The sequence below is a fragment of the Pseudorasbora parva genome, chromosome 15 (assembly GCF_024679245.1).
Source record: "Pseudorasbora parva isolate DD20220531a chromosome 15, ASM2467924v1, whole genome shotgun sequence".
NCBI classification, from domain to species: Eukaryota; Metazoa; Chordata; class Actinopteri; order Cypriniformes; family Gobionidae; genus Pseudorasbora; species Pseudorasbora parva.
The window spans coordinates 2,668,625-2,690,911 of NC_090186.1; the positions used below are offsets into that span (position 1 = coordinate 2,668,625).

Sequence of the window (22,287 nt, forward strand, 5' to 3'; positions counted from 1 at the left end):
ATGTATTTGTTCAAAAACAGAGCATTTTATTGGAATCTTTGGGGTCAACTGAACCGAACGCTTGGCCGAACGAATCACTGCTTTGAGGTGCCACGCGCTGGTGGCCCCTGCTGGTCAGAACAGTGGAAATGCAACACAAACCCAGGCCAAATATGCATAAAAACACCTTTTACAAGCCCATTGCGCAGTCAGCTGATCATCATCAGGCGAGTCTTGAACGGCGGGTTGACTGTAAAGCCTGAGCTTATGCAAGGTGTTTTGCCGTCATAAAGAAGAAACCTCCCCGTCGGGGAATCGAACCCCGGTCTTCCGCGTGACAGGCGGAGATACTGTCCACTATACTAACGAGGACTGAGTCTTGCAGACACTGTTTTGCATGCGCAACCGTTGAGAAGTCGCTAAATACTGGGTATGCTTTCCATTATGGGAGTCATTATTTAACCCTTTTATTTTGGCCAAGGGGGCAGGAGAGGAGCTTACCCTGTCCTGTGGAGGAATCAACCCGCAATGGAAGGAGATGAAGGGTTTTTCATTTCGCTTCCAGGAAGTTCATAAAAAAATCTCGTGCGAATTCTACCATTGGTCTTCAACGTACTATCGGCCTCAGTGACATCGTCTTAGGCATGGTTTGCGGTCATCTGGTGATGGGGCGGATTCTTATTACATTTGCTCCTTCCAATGGAAATGGCTCGATGATTTAAAAAAGAAAAAAGCAGGGTGGCAGGATCCAGCACCAGACGTTACCCTTGCTGAGCATTGTGGCATGTTGGTGGGAGCCCATTGGCCCAACATCTCAGGGGTACAACTCGAGTTTCTCTTCATTCACGCATAAATCTTTCGCCTTTTACTAAAGATTTCCGTGGAGGGGAACATTTGCGAGTTTTTGCTATTTTTGGATGCTCTGCTCACAGCAGAGCCACGTGTATTTGTTCAAAAACAGAGCATTTTTTTGGAAGCGTTGGGGTCAACTGAACTGAACGCTTGGCCGAACGAATCACTGCTTTGAAGTGCCACGCGCTGGTGGCCCCTGCTGGTCAGAACAGTGGAAATGCAACACAAACCAAGGCCAAATATGCATAAAAACACCTTTTACAAGCCCATTGCGCAGTCAGCTGATCATCATCAGGCGAGTCTTGAACGGTGGGTTGACTGTAAAGCCTGAGCTTATGCAAGGTGTTTGGCCGTCATAAAGAAGAAACCTCTCCGTCGGGGAATCGAACCCCGGTCTTCCGCGTGACAGGCGGAGATACTGTCCACTATACTAACGAGGACTGAGTCTTGCAGACACTGTTTTGCATGCGCAACCGTTGAGAAGTCGCTAACTACTGGGTATGCTTTCCATTATGGGAGTCATTATTTAACCCTTTTATTTTGGCCAAGGGGGCAGGAGAGGAGCTTACCCTGTCCTGTGGAGGAATCAACCCGCAATGGAAGGAGATGAAGGGTTTTTCATTTCGCTTTTAGGAAGTTCATAAAAAAATCTCGTGCGAATACTACCATTGGTCTTCAACGTACTATCGGCCTCAGTGACATCGTCTTACGCAGGGTTTGCGGTCATCTGGTGATGGGGCGGATTCTTATTACATTTGCTCCTTCCAATGGAAATGGCTCGATGATTTAAAAAAGAAAAAAGCAGGGTGGCAGGATCCAGCACCAGACGTTACCCTTGCTGAGCATTGTGGCATGTTGGTGGGAGCCCATTGGCCCAACATCTCAGGGGTACAACTCGAGTTTCTCTTCATTCACGCATAAATCTTTAGCCTTTTACTAAAGATTTCCGTGGAGGGGAACATTTGCGAGTTTTTGCTATTTTTGGATGCTCTGCTCACAGCAGAGCCACATGTATTTGTTCAAAAACAGAGCATTTTATTGGAATCTTTGGGATCAACTGAACCGAACGCTTGGCTGAACGAATCACTGCTTTGAGGTGCCACGTGCTGGTGGCCCCTGCTGGTCAGAACAGTGGAAATGCAACACAAACCCAGGCCAAATATGCATAAAAACACCTTTTACAAGCCCATTGCGCAGTCAGCTGATCATCATCAGGCGAGTCTTGAACGGCGGGGGTTGACTGTAAAGCCTGAGCTTATGCAAGGTGTTTTGCCGTCATAAAGAAGAAACCTCCCCGTCGGGGAATCGAACCCCGGTCTTCCGCATGACAGGCGGAGATACTGTCCACTATACTAACGAGGACTGAGTCTTGCAGACACTGTTTTGCATGCGCAACCGTTGAGAAGTCGCTAAATACTGGGTATGCTTTCCATTATGGGAGTCATTATTTAACCCTTTTATTTTGGCCAAGGGGGCAGGAGAGGAGCTTACCCTGTCCTGTGGAGGAATCAACCCGCAATGGAAGGAGATGAAGGGTTTTTCATTTCGCTTCCAGGAAGTTCATAAAAAAATCTCGTGCGAATACTACCATTGGTCTTCAACGTACTATCGGCCTCAGTGACATCGTCTTAGGCATGGTTTGCGGTCATCTGGTGATGGGGCGGATTCTTATTACATTTGCTCCTTCCAATGGAAATGGCTCGATGATTTAAAAAAGAAAAAAGCAGGGTGGCAGGATCCAGCACCAGACGTTACCCTTGCTGAGCATTGTGGCATGTTGGTGGGAGCCCATTGGCCCAACATCTCAGGGGTACAACTCGAGTTTCTTTTCATTCACGCATAAATCTTTCGCCTTTTACTAAAGATTTCCGTGGAGGGGAACATTTGCGAGTTTTTGCTATTTTTGGATGCTCTGCTCACAGCAGAGCCACGTGTATTTGTTCAAAAACAGAGCATTTTTATGGAAGCGTTGGGGTCACCTGAACTGATCGCTTGGCCGAACGAATCACTGCTTTGAAGTGCCACGCGCTGGTGGCCCCTGCTGGTCAGAACAGTGGAAATGCAACACAAACCCAGGCCAAATATGCATAAAAACACCTTTTACAAGCCCATTGCGCAGTCAGCTGATCATCATCAGGCGAGTCTTGAACGGCGGGGGTTGACTGTAAAGCCTGAGCTTATGCAAGGTGTTTTGCCGTCATAAAGAAGAAACCTCCCCGTCGGGGAATCGAACCCCGGTCTTCCGCGTGACAGGCGGAGATACTGTCCACTATACTAACGAGGACTGAGTCTTGCAGACACTGTTTTGCATGCGCAACCGTTGAGAAGTCGCTAAATACTGGGTATGCTTTCCATTATGGGAGTCATTATTTAACCCTTTTATTTTGGCCAAGGGGGCAGGAGAGGAGCTTACCCTGTCCTGTGGAGGAATCAACCCGCAATGGAAGGAGATGAAGGGTTTTTCATTTCGCTTCCAGGAAGTTCATAAAAAAATCTCGTGCGAATACTACCATTGGTCTTCAACGTACTATCGGCCTCAGTGACATCGTCTTAGGCATGGTTTGCGGTCATCTGGTGATGGGGCGGATTCTTATTACATTTGCTCCTTCCAATGGAAATGGCTCGATGATTTAAAAAAGAAAAAAGCAGGGTGGCAGGATCCAGCACCAGACGTTACCCTTGCTGAGCATTGTGGCATGTTGGTGGGAGCCCATTGGCCCAACATCTCAGGGGTACAACTCGAGTTTCTTTTCATTCACGCATAAATCTTTCGCCTTTTACTAAAGATTTCCGTGGAGGGGAACATTTGCGAGTTTTTGCTATTTTTGGATGCTCTGCTCACAGCAGAGCCACGTGTATTTGTTCAAAAACAGAGCATTTTTTTGGAAGCGTTGGGGTCAACTGAACTGAACGCTTGGCCGAACGAATCACTGCTTTGAAGTGCCACGCGCTGGTGGCCCCTGCTGGTCAGAACAGTGGAAATGCAACACAAACCCAGGCCAAATATGCATAAAAACACCTTTTACAAGCCCATTGCGCAGTCAGCTGATCATCATCAGGCGAGTCTTGAACGGGGGGTTGACTGTAAAGCCTGAGCTTATGCAAGGTGTTTGGCCGTCATAAAGAAGAAACCTCCCCGTCGGGGAATCGAACCCCGGTCTTCCGCGTGACAGGCGGAGATACTGTCCACTATACTAACGAGGACTGAGTCTTGCAGACACTGTTTTGCATGCGCAACCGTTGAGAAGTCGCTAACTACTGGGCATGCTTTCCATTATGGGAGTCATTATTTAACCCTTTTATTTTGGCCAAGGGGGCAGGAGAGGAGCTTACCCTGTCCTGTGGAGGAATCAACCCGCAATGGAAGGAGATGAAGGGTTTTTCATTTCGCTTCCAGGAAGTTCATAAAAAAATCTCGTGCGAATACTACCATTGGTCTTCAACGTACTATCGGCCTCAGTGACATCGTCTTAGGCAGGGTTTGCGGTCATCTGGTGATGGGGCGGATTCTTATTACATTTGCTCCTTCCAATGGAAATGGCTCGATGATTTAAAACAGAAAAAAGCAGGGTGGCAGGATCCAGCACCAGACGTTACCCTTGCTGAGCATTGTGGCATGTTGGTGGGAGCCCATTGGCCCAACATCTCAGGTGTACAACTCGAGTTTCTCTTCATTCACGCATAAATCTTTCGCCTTTTACTAAAGATTTCCGTGGAGGGGAACATTTGCGAGTTTTTGCTATTTTTGGATGCTCTGCTCACAGCAGAGCCACATGTATTTGTTCAAAAACAGAGCATTTTATTGGAATCTTTGGGGTCAACTGAACAGAACGCTTGGCCGAACGAATCACTGCTCTGAGGTGCCACGCGCTGGTGGCCCCTGCTGGTCAGAACAGTGGAAATGCAACACAAACCCAGGCCAAATATGCATAAAAACACGTTTTACAAGCCCATTGCGCAGTCAGCTGATCATCATCAGGCGAGTCTTGAACGGCGGGTTGACTGTAAAGCCTGAGCTTATGCAAGGTGTTTGGCCGTCATAAAGAAGAAACCTCCCCGTCGGGGAATCGAACCCCGGTCTCCGCGTGACAGGCGGAGATACTGTCCACTATACTAACGAGGACTAAGTCTTGCAGACACTGTTTTGCATGCGCAACCGTTGAGAAGTCGCTAACTACTGGGTATGCTTTCCATTATGGGAGTCATTATTTAACCCTTTTATTTTGGCCAAGGGGTCAGGAGAGGAGCTTACCCTGTCCTGTGGAGGAATCAACCCGCAATGGAAGGAGATGAAGGGTTTTTCATTTCGCTTTTAGGAAGTTCATAAAAAAATCTCGTGCGAATACTACCATTGGTCTTCAACGTACTATCGGCCTCAGTGACATCGTCTTAGGCAGGGTTTGCGGTCATCTGGTGATGGGGCGGATTCTTATTAGGGCCCAAGCCCTGAAAGGGCGAAGAGCCCTATTGTTCTTCTAAGGATTATTTGTTATTAGGGCCCAAGCCCTGAAAGGGCGCAGAGCCCTATTGTTCTTCTAAGGATTATTATTAGGGCCCAAGCCCTGAAAGGGCGCAGAGCCCTATTGTTCTTCTAAGGATTATTATTATTATTATTATTATTATTATTTAGGGCCCAAGCCCTGAAAGGGCGCAGAGCCCTATTGTTCTTCTAAGGATTATTATTATTAGGGCCCAAGCCCTGAAAGGGCGAAGAGCCCTATTGTTCTTCTAAGGATTATTATTATTATTATTATTATCTTTTCGCCTTTTGGGCATTTTTGGGGCCTTTCCCATGCTCGAAAACTCTTGAAACTTTGCACACGCATCGGAATGCGCGGCCAACAGGGTCGGGCAGAGGCCTTTGCCCCGGGCGTGGCAGGGGGGCTCAACAGCGCCCCCTTGAAAAACTGGGTCTATATATTAAACACACTTGCACGTACATGTATGAAACTCGGTACACTTATAGATCTCATCAGGCCGAACAACTTCCGCACTCATAGTCATAAGCTTCGCCCAACAGGAAGTGAGCTATTATGGGTTGTTCGGAAAACGCATGCTGTGGAATTTGCGATACTCCTCCTGGACGATTCACCCGATCAGCACCAAACTCGGTCAGCATGAAGTCAAGACACTGAGGATGCTAAATTGCGAGCAACTTTTTGATACCTCGAACGGTTTGGCCGTGGCGAAGAGACAAATTTATGGCGAGAAAAGGGAAACAGGAAGTGTGTTATAACTTTTGCATACATTAATTCATTTTGATGAAACTTCAGCTGTGTGTTCGTTGTAAGAGGCCGATCACATGGATATGACTTTTGTGAGTCAAAGTTATAGCGCCACCAACTGGCAGCAGGAAGTGTGTCACTTTTGTCCAAAGTGGGGGGGTTAGTTTTATCTACATTCACCAAACTCGGTATATATATTGTACATTTTGAGCCGGACAACTTTCTAATTTACAGTCATTAGCTCTGACCAACAGGAAGTCAGATAATTTGGTTGGAAGATAACAAGAAGTGGCAAAGCGAGCTCTGAGTTTTTACCTTCTCCTCAAAAGCGATTCATTCAATCTCCTCCAAACTCGGACAACATGAAGGAAATATACAGAAGATGCTAAAATGCGAACGGTTATTGGATATCTCAAACGGTGGTCCCGTAGCAAAAGCCTAAAAAACACAAAATAGGGACACACGTGCCTGGTTCATAAATAAGGCTATACTCCCACCTGCTGGTTATTCTATATAGCACACTGTTTTTTTTTTTTTTTTTTTTTTTTCAACACTTATGCTCTCCCTTAAATGTCCAATAGAGGGCAATATTGTATAAGTTTTCAAGCAAAAAAACCTTACCTCTGTGTGTGTGTGAATGGTTTTCTAGCCTGGTGGGGACTTAAACCTGAATGCACACAGACTCATGGGGACTTCCCAATGGGTACAAAAGCTTATAAATCAAACAGAATGAGTTACTTTGAAAAGGTGAAAATGCAGAAAGTTGTGTGATGGGTAGGTTTAGGGGTAGGAGCAGTGTATGAGGACAGAATATATGGTTTGTACAGCATAAAAACCATTACATCTATGGTGAGTCCCCAGAAAAAGATAGTGAACCAGACATGAGTGTGTGTGTGTGTGTGTGTGTGTGTGTGTGTGTGTGTGTGTGTGTGTGTGTGTGTGTGTGTGTGTGTGTGTGTGTGAGGGGCAGGGGCGGGGGGTGAGGGGGGTGTTGTGGATGGGGGGATGGGCTGAGCTGATTTGAGTTGCCTGCAGCATACTTCAGCATTACTACTGTGTGTGTGTGTGTGTGTGTGTGTGTGTGTGTGTGTGTGTGTGTGTGTGTGTGTGTGTGTTGTTCTAGCCTGGTGGGGACTTCAACCTGAATGCACACAGACTCATGGGGACACATGTCACTGTAGGGGCCTAAATTGAGGTCCCAATGGGTACAAAAGCTTATAAATCATACAGAATGAGTTATTTTGAAAATGTAAAAATGCAGAAAGTTTTGTGAAATGGGAAGGTTTAGGGGTAGGGGCAGGAGGACAGAATATATGGTTTGTAAAGCATAAAAACCATTACGTCTATGAGTCCCCAGAAAGATAGTGAACCAGACATGAGTGTGTGTGTGTATGTGTGTGTGTGTGTGTGTGTGTGTGTGTGTGTGTGTGTGTGTGTGTGTGTGCGTGTGCGCTAAAAAGATTACCTCTCAATGCTGTGCTTTGGCCTGCATTAAATGATAAAACATATTATTCTGGGTTTGAATAAAAAAATAAATGTATAAAACCAGTTTATTTGTAGGGCATTGACAATATTGTTTTATATAATTAGTTAAATAATTGTGTTAATACAAATAATTATTAATAAAACATATAAATATTTAAAAAAAATTACTAACAAAGGAAAAAACACATTTAATTGTCTTTTTCAACAAAAAGTAATTGGTGTGTGTAACTTAAAAATGAGAAGATTAATGTTTTAGGACAAAAATGATAACCAATGAGCTACCGGTATATAGAATAACCAGAAGTTGGAAGTGTAGCCTTATTTAGTAACCAGGTTGGATATGTCCTAGGAACACTGTTTTGAAGATAAAACTATTGTTGTTATTGCAAAACAGTGTTTTCAGACAGGGAAATAAAAACAATGTTCTCTCACTGTTTAGATTTTGTGTCTGTCATTCCCCCTCCCCCCTCCCTCTCCCTCTCTTAGGATCACTGTGTGTGTGTGTGTGTGTGTGTGTGGAGGGGGTCTCTCTCACTCTGTGTGTGTGTCACCTTGTCTCTTGTGTTTTCATAATTTAACCCTTTCATATCATAGGCTATCACAAATATCTATCACTTTATTGTGAAAAATAAGTAAAAAACTAAAACATATATTATATCTTTAATTAAATACTGGTCTTCTGAACTTACAAAATTTTGAGCTGCAAAAAATATATTTGCTCATAATTGAAAGTGATGTCCCAATACTTTTAATTGTTTTCTATAACATGGGCTTTAAAGAAGGTCATGTGCTGTGTTTGCAAAGATCACGTATGACACCTCTTTAAACTAATTATTTATTGATAGAATTCAAATGGATAAAAAAAAGTTAATTTCACATGATCTTATTAAAGTGCCTGTTTATATTAAACTTCCATAAATTATATGCACGCATATTACTCTTACCTGACACTGATATTAAAATCATTGTTACGGTCTCTGTGATTTGGCTTAATTTATTTTTAAGAGAAGTGTAAGGATAATAAAACTTCAGCATTTGGACAGTATTCTGCACTCATTTGAAATTGACATTTGACATCATCTGACATAAAATTAAAGAATAAAATGTAATTGATCTCAGAGATGTGAGTGTTGTGGTTCCTGGTCATAGCAGCACCAGTTGCTGCAGTTAATGAGGTGAATTCAAATGACTTTGACATAGTCCCTTTATTTATTTTTTCCCATATTAAATGCCTATTGGCCTGCTGTGCACAGTTAAGCTGATGCCACCGGGGTGGCGGTGCCCCCGGCTTGGGCCCGTCATCGCTGCTCGCAGCTTTAATTTATTATTATTTTTTTTACCGACTATTTGGGCATTTTTGGGGCCTTTCCCATGCTCGAAAACTCTTGAAACTTTGCACACGCATCAGAATGCGCGGCCATCAGGGCCGGGCTGAGGCTGGGACCCGGGCGTGGCAAGGAGGCTCGACAGCGCCCCCTAAAGTGGGGTCTGAAAACGGGGTCTATAAATCAAACACACTTGCACGTACATATATGAAACTCGGTACACATATAGAGCTCATCGGGCCGAACAACTTTCGTGCTCTAAGTTATGCGTCAGCCCAACAGGAAGTGAGCTATTATGGGTTGTTCGGAAAACGCATGCTGTGGAATTTGCAGTACTCCTCCTAGACGATTGACCCGATCAGCACCAAACTCGGTCAGCATGAAGTCAAGACACTGAGGATGCTAAATTGCGAGCAACTTTTTGATATCTCAAACGGTTTGGCCGTGGCGAAGAGACAAATTTATGGCGAGAAAAGGCAAACAGGAAGTGTGTTATAACTTCTGCATACATTAATTCATTTTGATGAAACTTCAGCTGTGTGTTCGTTGTAAGAGGCCGATCACATGGATATGACTTTTGTGAGTCAAAGTTATAGCGCCACCAACTGGCAGCAGGAAGTGTGTCACTTTCAAAATTGCTTTAAATCCCCATCTTATTTTCACCCGATTTACTTCAAACTTCATCAGTATTATGTCAAAACATGGCAGATATAGACATATGAATGGATTCCTGATTCTAGAAAAACTGTTGTCATGGCAACGTGTCAAAGTCTAATAATCTTTTTTGGTGTTTTTGAGACTCTTCACATGCTTGAAATTGCATGAAACTCAACACACACATCAGACATGCTGTCCAGAAGATGCAAGCAAAGATTCAGAAACGGGCGTGGTAGAGGGGCTCAGTAGCGCCATCTTTTGTCCAAAGTGGGGGGTTAGTTTTATCTACATTCACCAAACTCGGTATATATATTGTACATTTCGAGCCGGACAACTTTCTAATTTACAGTCATTAGCTGTGACCGACAGGAAGTCAGATAATTTGGTTGGAAGATAACAAGAAGTCGAAAGCGAGCTCTGAGTTTTTACCCTCTCCTCAAAAGCGATTCATTCAATCTCCTCCAAACTCGGACAACATAAAGTAAATATACAGAAGATGCTAAAATGCGAACGGTTATTGGATATCTCAAACGGTGTTCCCGTAGCAAAAGCCTAAAAAAGATAAAATAAGCACACAAGTGCCTGGTTCATTAATAAGGCTATACTCCCACCTGCTGGTTATTCTATATAGCACACAGTTTTTTTTTTTTTTTTTGTTCAACACTTATGCTCTCACTTAAATGACCAGTAGAGGGCAATATTGTATAAGTTTTCAAGCAAAAAACCTTGCCTCTGTGTGTGTGTGAGAATGGTTTTCTAGCCTGGTGGGGACTAAAACCTGAATGCACACAGACTCACAGGGACTTCCCAATGGGTACAAAAGCTTATAAATCAGACAGAAGGAGTTCTTTTGAAAATGTAAAAATGCAGAAAGTTTTGTGTGATGGGTAGGTTTTGGGGTAGGAGCAGTGTAGGAGGACAGAATATGGTTTGTACAGCATAAAAACCATTATGTCTATGGTGAGTCCCCAAACAGATAGTGAACCAGACATGAGTGAGTGAGTGTGTGTGTGTGTGTGTGTGTGTGTGTGTGTGTGTGTGGGGGGTGGGGTGGGGGGGGGGATGGGCTGAACTGATAAGAGTTGCCTGCAGCATACTTTAGCATTACTAGTGTGTGTGTGTGTGTGTGTGTGTGTGTGTGTGTGTGTGTTCTTTTTTCTAGCCTGGTGGGGACTTCAACCTGAATGCACACAGACTCATGGGGACACGTGTCACTGATTTCTACAGTGAGTGTGTGTGTGTGTGTGTGTGTGTGTGTGTGTGTGTGTGTGTGTGTGTGTGTGTGTGTGTGTGTGTGTGTGTGTGTGTGAGAGAGAGAGCCACTCTTCTGTCTAAAAAGATTACCTCTCAATGCTGTGCTTTGGCCTGCATTAAAGGATTAAACATATTATTCTGGGTTTGAATAAAAAAAATCATGTATAAAACCAGTTTATTTGTAGGGCATTGACAATATTGTTTTATATAATTAGTTAAATAATTGTGTTAATACCAATAATTATTAATAAAAATATATAAATATAAAAAAACATTACTAACAAAAGAAAAAACACATTTAATTGTCTTTAAAAAGAAAAGGAAAAAATAAGTAGTGTGTGTAACTTAAAAATGAGAAGAATAATGCCTTTTGTTTAAGGACAAAAATGAGAACCAATGAGCTACCGGCATATAGAATAACCAGAAGGTGAGAGTGTAGCCTTATTTAGTAACCAGGTTGGATATGTCCTAGGAACACTGTTTTGAAGATAAAACTATTGTTGTTATTGCAAAACAGTGAAATAAAAACAATGATCTCTCACTGTTTAGATTTTGTGTCTGTCATTCCCCTTCCCCCTCACTCTCCCTCTCTCAGGATCACTCTATGTGTGTGTGTGTGTGTGTGTGTGTGTGTGTGTGTGTGTGTGTGTGTGTGTGTGTGTGTGTGTGTGTGTGTGTGTGTGTGTGTGTGTGTGTGTGTGTGTGTGTGTGTGTGTGTGTGTGTGTGTGTGTGTGGAGGGGGTCTCTCTCACTCTGTGTGTCGCCTTGTTTCTTGTTTTTCATAATTTAACCATTTCATATCATAGGCTATCAGCAATATCTATCACTTTATTGTGAAAAATAAGTTTTAAAAAATGTATTATATATATATTGAGCTGCAAAAAATACATTTGCACATAATTGAAAGTGATGTCCTAATACTTTTAATTGTTTTCTATAACATGGGCTTTAAAGAAGGTCATGCGCTGTGTTTGCAAAGATCACGTATGACACCTCTTTAAACTAATTATTTATTGATAAAATTCAAATGGATAAAAAAAAATTCACATGATCTTATAAAAGTGGCTGTTTATAATAAACTTCTATAAATTTTATGCACGCATATTACTCTTACCTGACACTGATATTAAAATCATTGTTGCGGTCTCTGTGATTTGGCTTAATTTATTTTTAAGAGAAGTGTAAGGATAATATAACTTCAGCATTTGGACAGTATTCTGCACTCATTTGAAATTGACATTTGACATCACCTGACATAAAATTAAAGAATAAAATGTAATTGATCTCAGAGATGTGAGTGTTGTGGTTCCTGGTCATAGCAGCACCAGTTGCTGCAGTTAATGAGGTGAATTCAAATGAATTTGACATAGTCCCATTATTTATTTTTTCCCATATTAAATGCCTATTGCATGCTGTGCACAGTTAAGCTGATGCCACCGGGGTGGCGGTGCCCCCGGCTTGGGCCCGTCATCGCTGCTCGCAGCTTTAATTATTTATTATTATTTTTTTACGCGACTATTTGGGCATTTTTGGGGCCCTTCCCATGCTCGAAAACTCTTGAAACTTTGCACACGCATCAGAATGCGCGGCCATCAGGGCTGGGCCGAGGCTGGGACCCGGGCGTGGCAGGTGGTCTCGACAGCGCCCCCTAAAGTGGGGTCTGAAAACGTGGTCTATAAATCAAACCAACTTCCACGTATATATATGAAACTCGGTACACATATAGAGCTCATCGGGCCGAACAACTTTCGTGCTCTAAGTTATGCGTCAGCCCAACAGGAAGTGAGCTATTATGGGTTGTTCGGAAAACGCATGCTCTGAAATTTGCGATACTCCTCCTAGACGATTCACCCGATCAGCACCAAACTCGGTCAGCATGAAGTCAAGACACTGAGGATGCTAAATTGCGAGCAACTTTCTGATTTCTCAAACGGTTTGGCTGTGGCGAAGAGATGAATTTATGGCGAGAAAAAGGAAACAGGAAGTGTGTCATAACTTTTGCATACATTAATTCATTTTGATGAAACTTCAGCTGTGTGTTCGTTGTAAGAGGCCGATCACATGGATATGACTTTTGTGAGACAAAGTTATAGCGCCACCAACTGGCAGCAGGAAGTGTGTCACTTTCAAAATTGCTTTAAATCCCCATCTTATTTTCACCCGATTTACTTCAAACTTCATCAGTATTATGTCAAAACATAGCAGATATAGACATATGAATGGATTCCTGATTCTAGAAAAACTGTTGTCATGGCAACGTGTCAAAGTCTAATAATCTTTTTTGGTGTTTTTGAGACTCTTCACATGCTTGAAATTGCATGAAACTCAACACACACATCAGACATGCTGTCCAGAAGATGCAAGCAAAGATTCAGAAACGGGCGTGGTAGAGGGGCTCAATAGCGCCATCTTTTGTCCAAAGCGGGGGGTTAGTTTTATCTACAGTCACCAAACTCGGTATATATATTGTACATTTTGAGCCGGACAACTTTCTAATTTACAGTCATTAGCTCTGACCAACAGGAAGTCAGATAATTTGGTTGGAAGATAACAAGAAGTCGAAAGCGAGCTCTGAGTTTTTACCTTCTCCTCAAAAGCGATTCATTCAATCTCCTCCAAACTCGGACAACATGAAGTAAATATACAGAAGATGCTAAAATGCGAACGGTTATTGGATATCTCAAACGGTTTTCCCGTAGCAAAAGGCTAAAAAACACAAAATAAGAACACAAGTGCCTGGTTCATAAATAAGGCTATACTCCCACCTGCTGGTTATTCTATATATCACACTGTGTTTTTTTTTTTTTTTCAACACATGCTCTCCCTTAAATGTCCAGTAGAGTGCAATATTGTATAAGTTTTCAAGCAAAAAACCTTGCCTCTGTGTGTGTGTGTGTGAATGGTTTTCTAGCCTGGTGGGGACTTAAACCTGAATCCACACAGACTCATGGGGACGTCCCAATGGGTACAAAAGCTTATAAATCAGACAGAATGAGTACTTTTGAAAAGGTGAAAATGCAGAAAGTTGTGTGATGGGTAGGTTTAGGGGTAGGAGCAGTGTAGGAGGACAGAATATATGGCTTGTACAGCATAAAAACCATTACGTCTATGGTGAGTCCCCAGAAAGATAGTGAACCAGATATGAGTGTGTGTGTGTGTGTGTGTGTGTGTGTGTGTGTGTGTGTGTGTGTGTGTGTGTGTGTGTGTGTGTGTGTGTGTGTGTGTGTGTGTGTGTGGCTGTGTGTATGTGTTGTGGATGGGGGAATGGGGGATGGGCTGAGCTGATTTGAGTTGCCTGCAGCATACTTCAGCATTACTACTGTGTGTGTGTGTGTGTGTGTGTGTGTGTGTGTGTGTGTGTGTGTGTGTGTGTGTGTGTGTGTGTGTGTGTGTGTGTGTGAGAGAGAGAGAGAGAGAGAGAGAGAGAGAGAGAGAGAGAGAGAGAGAGAGAGAGAGAGAGAGACACTTTTCTGTCTAAAAAGATTATCTCTCAATGCTTTGGCCTGCATTAAAGGATTAAACATATTATTCTGGGTTTGAATAAAAAAATAAATGTATAAAACCGGTTTATTTGTAGGGCATTGACAATATTGTTTTATATAATTAGTTAAATAATTGTGTTAATACAAATAATTATAATTAAAAAAATATAAATATAAAAAAAATTACCCCCCTTTCCCTCTCTCAGGATCACTATGTGTGTGTGTGTGTGTGTGTGTGTGTGTGTGTGTGTGTGTGTGTGTGTGTGTGTGTGTGTGTGTGTGTGTGTGTGTGCGTGTGCGCTAAAAAGATTACCTCTCAATGCTGTGCTTTGGCCTGCATTAAAGGATAAAACATATTATTCTGGGTTTGAATAAAAAAATAAATGTATAAAACCAGTTTATTTGTAGGGCATTGACAATATTGTTTTATATAATTAGTTAAATAATTGTGTTAATACAAATAATTATTAAACATATAAATATTTTTAAAAAATTACTAACAAAGGAAAAAACACATTTAATTGTCTTTTTCAACAAAAAGTAATTGGTGTGTGTAACTTAAAAATGAGAAGATTAATGTTTAAGGACAAAAATGATAACCAATGAGCTACCGGTATATAGAATAACCAGAAGTTGGAAGTGTAGCCTTATTTAGTAACCAGGTTGGATATGTCCTAGGGAACACTGTTTTGAAGATAAAACTATTGTTGTTATTGCAAAACAGTGTTTTCAGACAGTGAAATAAAAACAATGTTCTCTCACTGTTTAGATTTTGTGTCTGTCATTCCCCCTCCCCCTCCCCCTCCCTCTCCCTCTCTTAGGATCACTATGTGTGTGTGTGTGTGTGTGTGTGTGTGTGTGTGTGTGTGTGTGTGTGTGTGTGTGTGTGTGTGTGTGTGTGTGTGTGTGTGTGTGTGTGTGTGTGTGGAGGGGGTCTCTCTCACTCTGTGTGTGTGTCACCTTTTCTCTTGTGTTTTCATAATTTAACCCTTTCATATCATAGGCTATCACAAATATCTATCACTTTATTGTGAAAAATAAGTAAAAAACAAAAACATATATTATATCTTTAATTAAATACTGGTCTTCTGAACTTACAAAATTTTGAGCTGCAAAAAATATATTTGCACATAATTGAAAGTGATGTCCCAATACTTTTAATTGTTTTCTATAACATGGGCTTTAAAGGTCATGTGCTGTGTTTGCAAAGATCACGTATGACACCTCTTTAAACTAATTATTTAATGATAAAATAATTCCATAAATTTTATGCACGCATATTACTCTTACCTGACACTGATATTAAAATCATTGTTGCGGTCTCTGTGATTTGGCTTAATTTATTTTAAAGAGAAGTGTAAGGATAATACAACTTCAGCATTTGGACAGTATTCTGCACTCATTTGAAATTGACATTTGACATCATCTGACATAAAATTAATGAATAAAATGTAATTGATCTCAGAGATGTGAGTGTTGTGGTTCCTGGTCATAGCAGCACCAGTTGCTGCAGTTAATGAGGTGAATTCAATTGACTTTGACATAGTCCCTTTATTTATTTTTTCCCATATTAAATGCCTATTGGCCTGCTGTGCACAGTTAAGCTGATGCCACCGGGGTGGCGGTGCCACCGGCTTGGGCCCGTCATCGCTGCTCGTTTATTATTATTTTTTTACGCGACTATTTGGGCATTTTTGGGGCCCTTCCCATGCTCGAAAACTCTTGAAACTTTGCACACGCATCAGTATGCGCGGCCATCAGGGCCGGGCTGAGGCTGGGACCCGGGCGTGGCAGGGGGGCTCGACAGCGCCCCCTAAAGTGGGGTCTGAAAACGGGGTCTATAAATCAAACACACTTGCACGTACACATATGAAACTCGGTACACATATAGAGCTCATCGGGCCGAACAACTTTCGTGCTCTAAGTCATGCGTCAGCACAACAGGAAGTGAGCTATTATGGGTTGTTCGGAAAACGCATGCTGTGGAATTTGCGATACTCCTCCTAGACGATTCACCCGATCAGCACCAAACTCGGTCAGCATGAAGTCAAGACACTGAGGATGCTAAATTGCGAGCAACTTTTTGATATCTCAAACGGTTTGGCCGTGGCGAAGAGACGAATTTATGGCGAGAAAAGGGAAACAGGAAGTGTGTAATAACTTCTGCATACATTAATTCATTTTGATTAAACTTCAGCTGTGTGTTCGTTGTAAGAGGCCGATCACATGGATATGACTTTTGTGAGTCAAAGTTATAGCGCCACCAACTGGCAGCAGGAAGTGTCACTTTTGTCCAAAGAGGAGGGTTAGTTTTATCTACATTCACCAAACTCGGTATATATATAGTACTTTTCGAGCCGGACAACTTTCTAATTTACAGTCATTAGCTCTGACCAACAGGAAGTCAGATAATTTGGTTGGAAGATAACACAAAGTGGAAAGCGAGCTCTGAGTTTTTACCTTCTCCTCAAAAGCGATTCATTCAATCTCCTCCAAACTCGGACAACATGAAGTAAATATACAGAAGATGCTAAAATGTGAACGGTTATTGGATATCTCAAACGGTGTTCCCGTAGCAAAAGCCTAAAAAACACAAAATAAGCACACAAGTGCCTGGTTCATAAATAAGGCTATACTCCCACCTGCTGGTTATTCTATATATCACACTGGCTGTTTTTCTGTTTTTTTTTTCTGTTTTTTCAACACTTATGCTCTCCCTTAAATGACCAGTAGAGGGCAATATTGTATAAGTTTTCAAGCAAAAAACCTTGCCTCTCTGGGTGTGTGAATGGTTTTCTAACCTGGTGGGGACTTAAACCTGAATGCACACAGACTCATTGGGACTTCCCAATGGGTACAAAAGCTTATAAATCAGACAGAATGAGTTCTTTTGAAGAAAGTTTTGTGTGATGGGTAGGTTTGGGGGCAGGAGCAGTGTAGGATGACAGAATATATGGTTTGTACAGCATAAAAACCATTACATCTATGAGTCCCCAGAAAGATAGTGAACCAGACATGAGTGTGTGTGTATGTGTGTGTGTTTGTGGGTGGGTGTGTGTGTGTTGTGGATGGGGGATGGTGGATGGGCTTAACTGATAAGAGTTGCCTGCAGCATACTTCAGCATTACTACTGTGTGTGTGTGTTCGTGTGTGCGTGCGTGCGAGCGTGTGTGTGTGTTCTTTTTTCTAGCCTGGTGGGGACTTCAACCTGAATGCACACAGACTCATGGGGACACGTGTCACTGATTTCTACAGTGTGTGTGTGTGTGTGTGTGTGTGTGTGTGTGTGTGTGTGTGTGTGTGTGTGTGTGTGTGTGTGTGTGTGTGTGTGTGTGTGTGTGTGTGTGTGTGAGAGCCACTCTTCTGTCTAAAAAGATTACCTCTCAATGCTGTGCTCTGGCCTGCATTCAAGGATAAAAAAAATTATTCTGGGTTTGAATAAAAAAATGAATGTATAAAACCAGTTTATTTGTAGGGCATTGACAATATTGTTTTATATAATTAGTTAAATAATTGTGTTAATACAAATAATTATTAATAAAAAATATAAATATAAAAAAACATTACTAACAAAAGAAAAAACCCATTTAATTGTCTTTAAAAAAAAAAAAAAAAGTAGTGTGTGTAACTTAAAAAATGAGAAGATTAATGCCTTTTGTTTAAGGACAAAAATGAGAACCAATGAGCTACCGGCATATAGAATAACCAGAAGGTGGAAGTGTAGCCTTATTTAGTAACCAGGTTGGATATGTCCAAGGGAACACTGTTTTGAAGATTAAACTATTGTTGTTATTGAAAAACAGTGTTTTCAGACAGTGAAATAAAAACAATGTTCTCTCACTGTTTAGATTTTGTGTCTGTCATTCCCCTCCCCCCTCACTCTCCCTCTCTCAGGATCACTCTATGTGTGTGTGTGTGTGTGTGTGTGTGTGTGTGTGTGTGTGTGTGTGTGTGTGTGTGTGTGTGTGTGTGTGTTTGGAGGGGGATGGTGCCAGCTTCATTTTGATTGTGGAAAGATTAGCTCATTGCTGTGTGCTTTGGCAAGCATTAAAGGATAAAAAAATATATTATTCTGGGTTACAATAAAATTATAGAACCAGTTAATTTGTAACAATAGAAAAAACACATTTGAGTTTCCTTTTCAAACAATGAAGTTTGTGTAACCTAAAAATAAGCAGATTAATGCCTTTTATTTGTGGACGAAAATGAGAGCAATTGATAGAGAATAACAAGAAGGTGGGAGTATAGCCTTAGTTATGAACCAGGTTGGATATGTCCTTGAGAACACCGTTTTGAAGATAAAACTATTGTTATTGCAAAACAGTGTTTCCAGACAGTGAAGAAAAAAAAAAAAACTTTCTCCCACTGTTTAGAATATTATTTTTTTGTTTGTTTCAAATCTTGTTTCTTTCGGAATTAGACTCTGTCTCTCTGTCTGTCGTTCCCCTCCCCACTCACTCTCCCTCTCTGAGTTTCACTCTGTTTGGGTTGTTTGTGTGTGTGTGTGTGTGTGTGTGTGGCCTGGTAATCCCTACGTTATGGGGACAAAATGTCCCCACAAAGATGGCAATATCCGAAATCCTTGTCCTTGTGGGGACATTTTTAGGTCCCCATGAGGAAAACATCTTATAAATCACACAAAAGGAGTTTTTTGGAGAAAGTAAAAATGCAGAATGTTTCCTGTGATGGGTAGGTTTAGGGGCAGGGGCAGTGTAAGGGGATAGAAAATACAGTTTGTTCAGTATGAAATCCATTACGCCTATGGAAAGTCCCCATAAAACATGGAAACACAACATGTGTGTGTGTGTGTGTGTGTGTGTGTGTGTGTGTGTGTGTGTGTGTGTGTGTGGAGGGGGTCTCTCTCACTCTGTCTGTGTCACCTTGTCTCTTGTTTTTTCATAATTTAACCCTTTCATATCATAATTGCTATCAGCAATATCTATCACTTTATTGTGAAAAATAAGTTTAAAAAAATGTATTATATATATAAAATACTGGTCTTCTGAACTTACAATATTTTGAGCTGCAAAAAATACATTTGCACATAATTGAAAGTGATATCCTAATACTTTTAATTGTTTTCTATAACATTGGCTTTAAAGAAGGTCATGTGCTGTGTTTGCAAAGATCATGTATGACACCTCTTTAAACTAATTATTTATTGATAAAATTCAAATGGATTAAAAAATTAAATTTCACATGATTTTATAAAAGTGGCTGTTTATTATAAACTTCCATAAATTATATGCACGCATATTACTCTTACCTGACACTGATATTAAAATCATTGTTGCGGTCTCTGTGATTTGGCTTAATTTATTTTTAAGAGAAGTGTAAGGATAATACAACTTCAGCATTTGGACAGTATTCTGCACTCATTTTGAAATTGACATTTGACATCATCTGACATAAAATTAATGAATAAAATGTAATTGATCTCAGAGATGTGACTGTTGTGGTTCCTGGTCATAGCAGCACCAGTTGCTGCAGTTAATGAGGTGAATTCAAATGACTTTGACATAGTCCTTTTATTTTTTCCCATATTAAATGCCTATTGGCCTGCTGCGCACAGTTAAGCTGATGCCACCGGGGTGGCGGTGCCCCCGGCTTGGGCCCGTCATCGCTGCTCGCAGCTTTAATTACATTTACTCCTTCCAATGGAAATGGCTCGATGATTTAAAAAAGAAAAAAGCAGGGTGGCAGGATCCAGCACCAGACGTTACCCTTGCTGAGCATTGTGGCATGTTGGTGGGAGCCCATTGGCCCAACATCTCAGGGGTACAACTCGAGTTTCTCTTCATTCACGCATAAATCTTTCGCCTTTTACTAAAGATTTCCGTGGAGGGGAACATTTGCGAGTTTTTGCTATTTTTGGATGCTCTGCTCACAGCAGAGCCACATGTATTTGTTCAAAAACAGAGCATTTTATTGGAATCTTTGGGGTCAACTGAACAGAACGCTTGGCCGAACGAATCACTGCTTTGAGGTGCCACGCGCTGGTGGCCCCTGCTGGTCAGAACAGTGGAAATGCAACACAAACCCAGGCCAAATATGCATAAAAACACCTTTTACAAGCCCATTGCGCAGTCAGCTGATCATCATCAGGCGAGTCTTGAACGGCGGGTTGACTGTAAAGCCTGAGCTTATGCAAGGTGTTTGGCCGTCATAAAGAAGAAACCTCCCCGTCGGGGAATCGAACCCCGGTCTTACGCGTGACAGGCGGAGATACTGTCCACTATACTAACGAGGACTGAGTCTTGCAGACACTGTTTTGCATGCGCAACCGTTGAGAAGTCGCTAAATACTGGGTATGCTTTTTCATTATGGGAGTCATTATTTAACCCTTTTATTTTGGCCAAGGGGGCAGGAGAGGAGCTTACCCTGTCCTGTGGAGGAATCAACCCGCAATGGAAGGAGATGAAGGGTTTTTCATTTCGCTTTTAGGAAGTTCATAAAAAAATCTTGTGCGAATACTACCATTGGTCTTCAACGTACTATCGGCCTCAGTGACATCGTCTTAGGCAGGGTTTGCGGTCATCTGGTGATGGGGCGGATTCTTATTACATTTACTCCTTCCAATGGAAATGGCTCGATGATTTAAAAAAGAAAAAAGCAGGGTGGCAGGATCCAGCACCAGACGTTACCCTTGCTGAGCATTGTGGCATGTTGGTGGGAGCCCATTGGCCCAACATCTCAGGGGTACAACTCGAGTTTCTCTTCATTCACGCATAAATCTTTCGCCTTTTACTAAAGATTTCCGTGGAGGGGAACATTTGCGAGTTTTTGCTATTTTTGGATGCTCTGCTCACAGCAGAGCCACATGTATTTGTTCAAAAACAGAGCATTTTATTGGAATCTTTGGGGTCAACTGAACCGAACGCTTGGCCGAACGAATCACTGCTTTGAGGTGCCACGCGCTGGTGGCCCCTGCTGGTCAGAACAGTGGAAATGCAACACAAACCCAGGCCAAATATGCATAAAAACACCTTTTACAAGCCCATTGCGCAGTCAGCTGATCATCATCAGGCGAGTCTTGAACGGCGGGTTGACTGTAAAGCCTGAGCTTATGCAAGGTGTTTTGCCGTCATAAAGAAGAAACCTCCCCGTCGGGGAATCGAACCCCGGTCTTCCGCGTGACAGGCGGAGATACTGTCCACTATACTAACGAGGACTGAGTCTTGCAGACACTGTTTTGCATGCGCAACCGTTGAGAAGTCGCTAAATACTGGGTATGCTTTCCATTATGGGAGTCATTATTTAACCCTTTTATTTTGGCCAAGGGGGCAGGAGAGGAGCTTACCCTGTCCTGTGGAGGAATCAACCCGCAATGGAAGGAGATGAAGGGTTTTTCATTTCGCTTCCAGGAAGTTCATAAAAAAATCTCGTGCGAATACTACCATTGGTCTTCAACGTACTATCGGCCTCAGTGACATCGTCTTAGGCATGGTTTGCGGTCATCTGGTGATGGGGCGGATTCTTATTACATTTGCTCCTTCCAATGGAAATGGCTCGATGATTTAAAAAAGAAAAAAGCAGGGTGGCAGGATCCAGCACCAGACGTTACCCTTGCTGAGCATTGTGGCATGTTGGTGGGAGCCCATTGGCCCAACATCTCAGGGGTACAACTCGAGTTTCTCTTCATTCACGCATAAATCTTTCGCCTTTTACTAAAGATTTCCGTGGAGGGGAACATTTGCGAGTTTTTGCTATTTTTGGATGCTCTGCTCACAGCAGAGCCACGTGTATTTGTTCAAAAACAGAGCATTTTTTTGGAAGCGTTGGGGTCAACTGAACTGAACGCTTGGCCGAACGAATCACTGCTTTGAAGTGCCACGCGCTGGTGGCCCCTGCTGGTCAGAACAGTGGAAATGCAACACAAACCAAGGCCAAATATGCATAAAAACACCTTTTACAAGCCCATTGCGCAGTCAGCTGATCATCATCAGGCGAGTCTTGAACGGTGGGTTGACTGTAAAGCCTGAGCTTATGCAAGGTGTTTGGCCGTCATAAAGAAGAAACCTCTCCGTC

At 42.1% G+C, this 22,287-nt stretch overlaps 12 non-coding genes across 12 annotated transcripts; 8 read left to right on the forward strand and 4 right to left on the reverse strand.

Annotated features, from left to right (window-relative positions):
- Positions 1 to 279: 279 nt before the first annotated feature.
- On the reverse strand, positions 280 to 351 carry trnad-guc (transfer RNA aspartic acid (anticodon GUC)). The gene has a single exon. It is a non-coding gene; the product is annotated as a tRNA-Asp (tRNA).
- Positions 352 to 802: 451 nt separating this feature from the next.
- LOC137042139 (U5 spliceosomal RNA) lies at positions 803 to 918 on the forward strand. Its single transcript, XR_010898255.1, has one exon. It is a non-coding gene; the product is annotated as a U5 spliceosomal RNA (small nuclear RNA).
- Positions 919 to 1,722: 804 nt separating this feature from the next.
- Positions 1,723 to 1,838, forward strand: LOC137042249 (U5 spliceosomal RNA). The gene has a single exon (XR_010898359.1). It is a non-coding gene; the product is annotated as a U5 spliceosomal RNA (small nuclear RNA).
- An 806-nt stretch (positions 1,839 to 2,644) lies between these two features.
- Positions 2,645 to 2,760, forward strand: LOC137042232 (U5 spliceosomal RNA). Its single transcript, XR_010898343.1, has one exon. It is a non-coding gene; the product is annotated as a U5 spliceosomal RNA (small nuclear RNA).
- Positions 2,761 to 3,043: 283 nt separating this feature from the next.
- Positions 3,044 to 3,115, reverse strand: trnad-guc (transfer RNA aspartic acid (anticodon GUC)). The gene has a single exon. It is a non-coding gene; the product is annotated as a tRNA-Asp (tRNA).
- Positions 3,116 to 3,566: 451 nt separating this feature from the next.
- On the forward strand, positions 3,567 to 3,682 carry LOC137042233 (U5 spliceosomal RNA). Its single transcript, XR_010898344.1, has one exon. It is a non-coding gene; the product is annotated as a U5 spliceosomal RNA (small nuclear RNA).
- Positions 3,683 to 3,963: 281 nt separating this feature from the next.
- Positions 3,964 to 4,035, reverse strand: trnad-guc (transfer RNA aspartic acid (anticodon GUC)). The gene has a single exon. It is a non-coding gene; the product is annotated as a tRNA-Asp (tRNA).
- A 451-nt stretch (positions 4,036 to 4,486) lies between these two features.
- LOC137042140 (U5 spliceosomal RNA) lies at positions 4,487 to 4,602 on the forward strand. Its single transcript, XR_010898256.1, has one exon. It is a non-coding gene; the product is annotated as a U5 spliceosomal RNA (small nuclear RNA).
- Positions 4,603 to 20,040: 15,438 nt separating this feature from the next.
- Positions 20,041 to 20,156, forward strand: LOC137042141 (U5 spliceosomal RNA). The gene has a single exon (XR_010898257.1). It is a non-coding gene; the product is annotated as a U5 spliceosomal RNA (small nuclear RNA).
- Positions 20,157 to 20,961: 805 nt separating this feature from the next.
- Positions 20,962 to 21,077, forward strand: LOC137042142 (U5 spliceosomal RNA). The gene has a single exon (XR_010898258.1). It is a non-coding gene; the product is annotated as a U5 spliceosomal RNA (small nuclear RNA).
- Positions 21,078 to 21,358: 281 nt separating this feature from the next.
- On the reverse strand, positions 21,359 to 21,430 carry trnad-guc (transfer RNA aspartic acid (anticodon GUC)). Its single transcript has one exon. It is a non-coding gene; the product is annotated as a tRNA-Asp (tRNA).
- A 451-nt stretch (positions 21,431 to 21,881) lies between these two features.
- On the forward strand, positions 21,882 to 21,997 carry LOC137042143 (U5 spliceosomal RNA). The gene has a single exon (XR_010898259.1). It is a non-coding gene; the product is annotated as a U5 spliceosomal RNA (small nuclear RNA).
- The last annotated feature ends 290 nt before the right edge of the window (positions 21,998 to 22,287 follow it).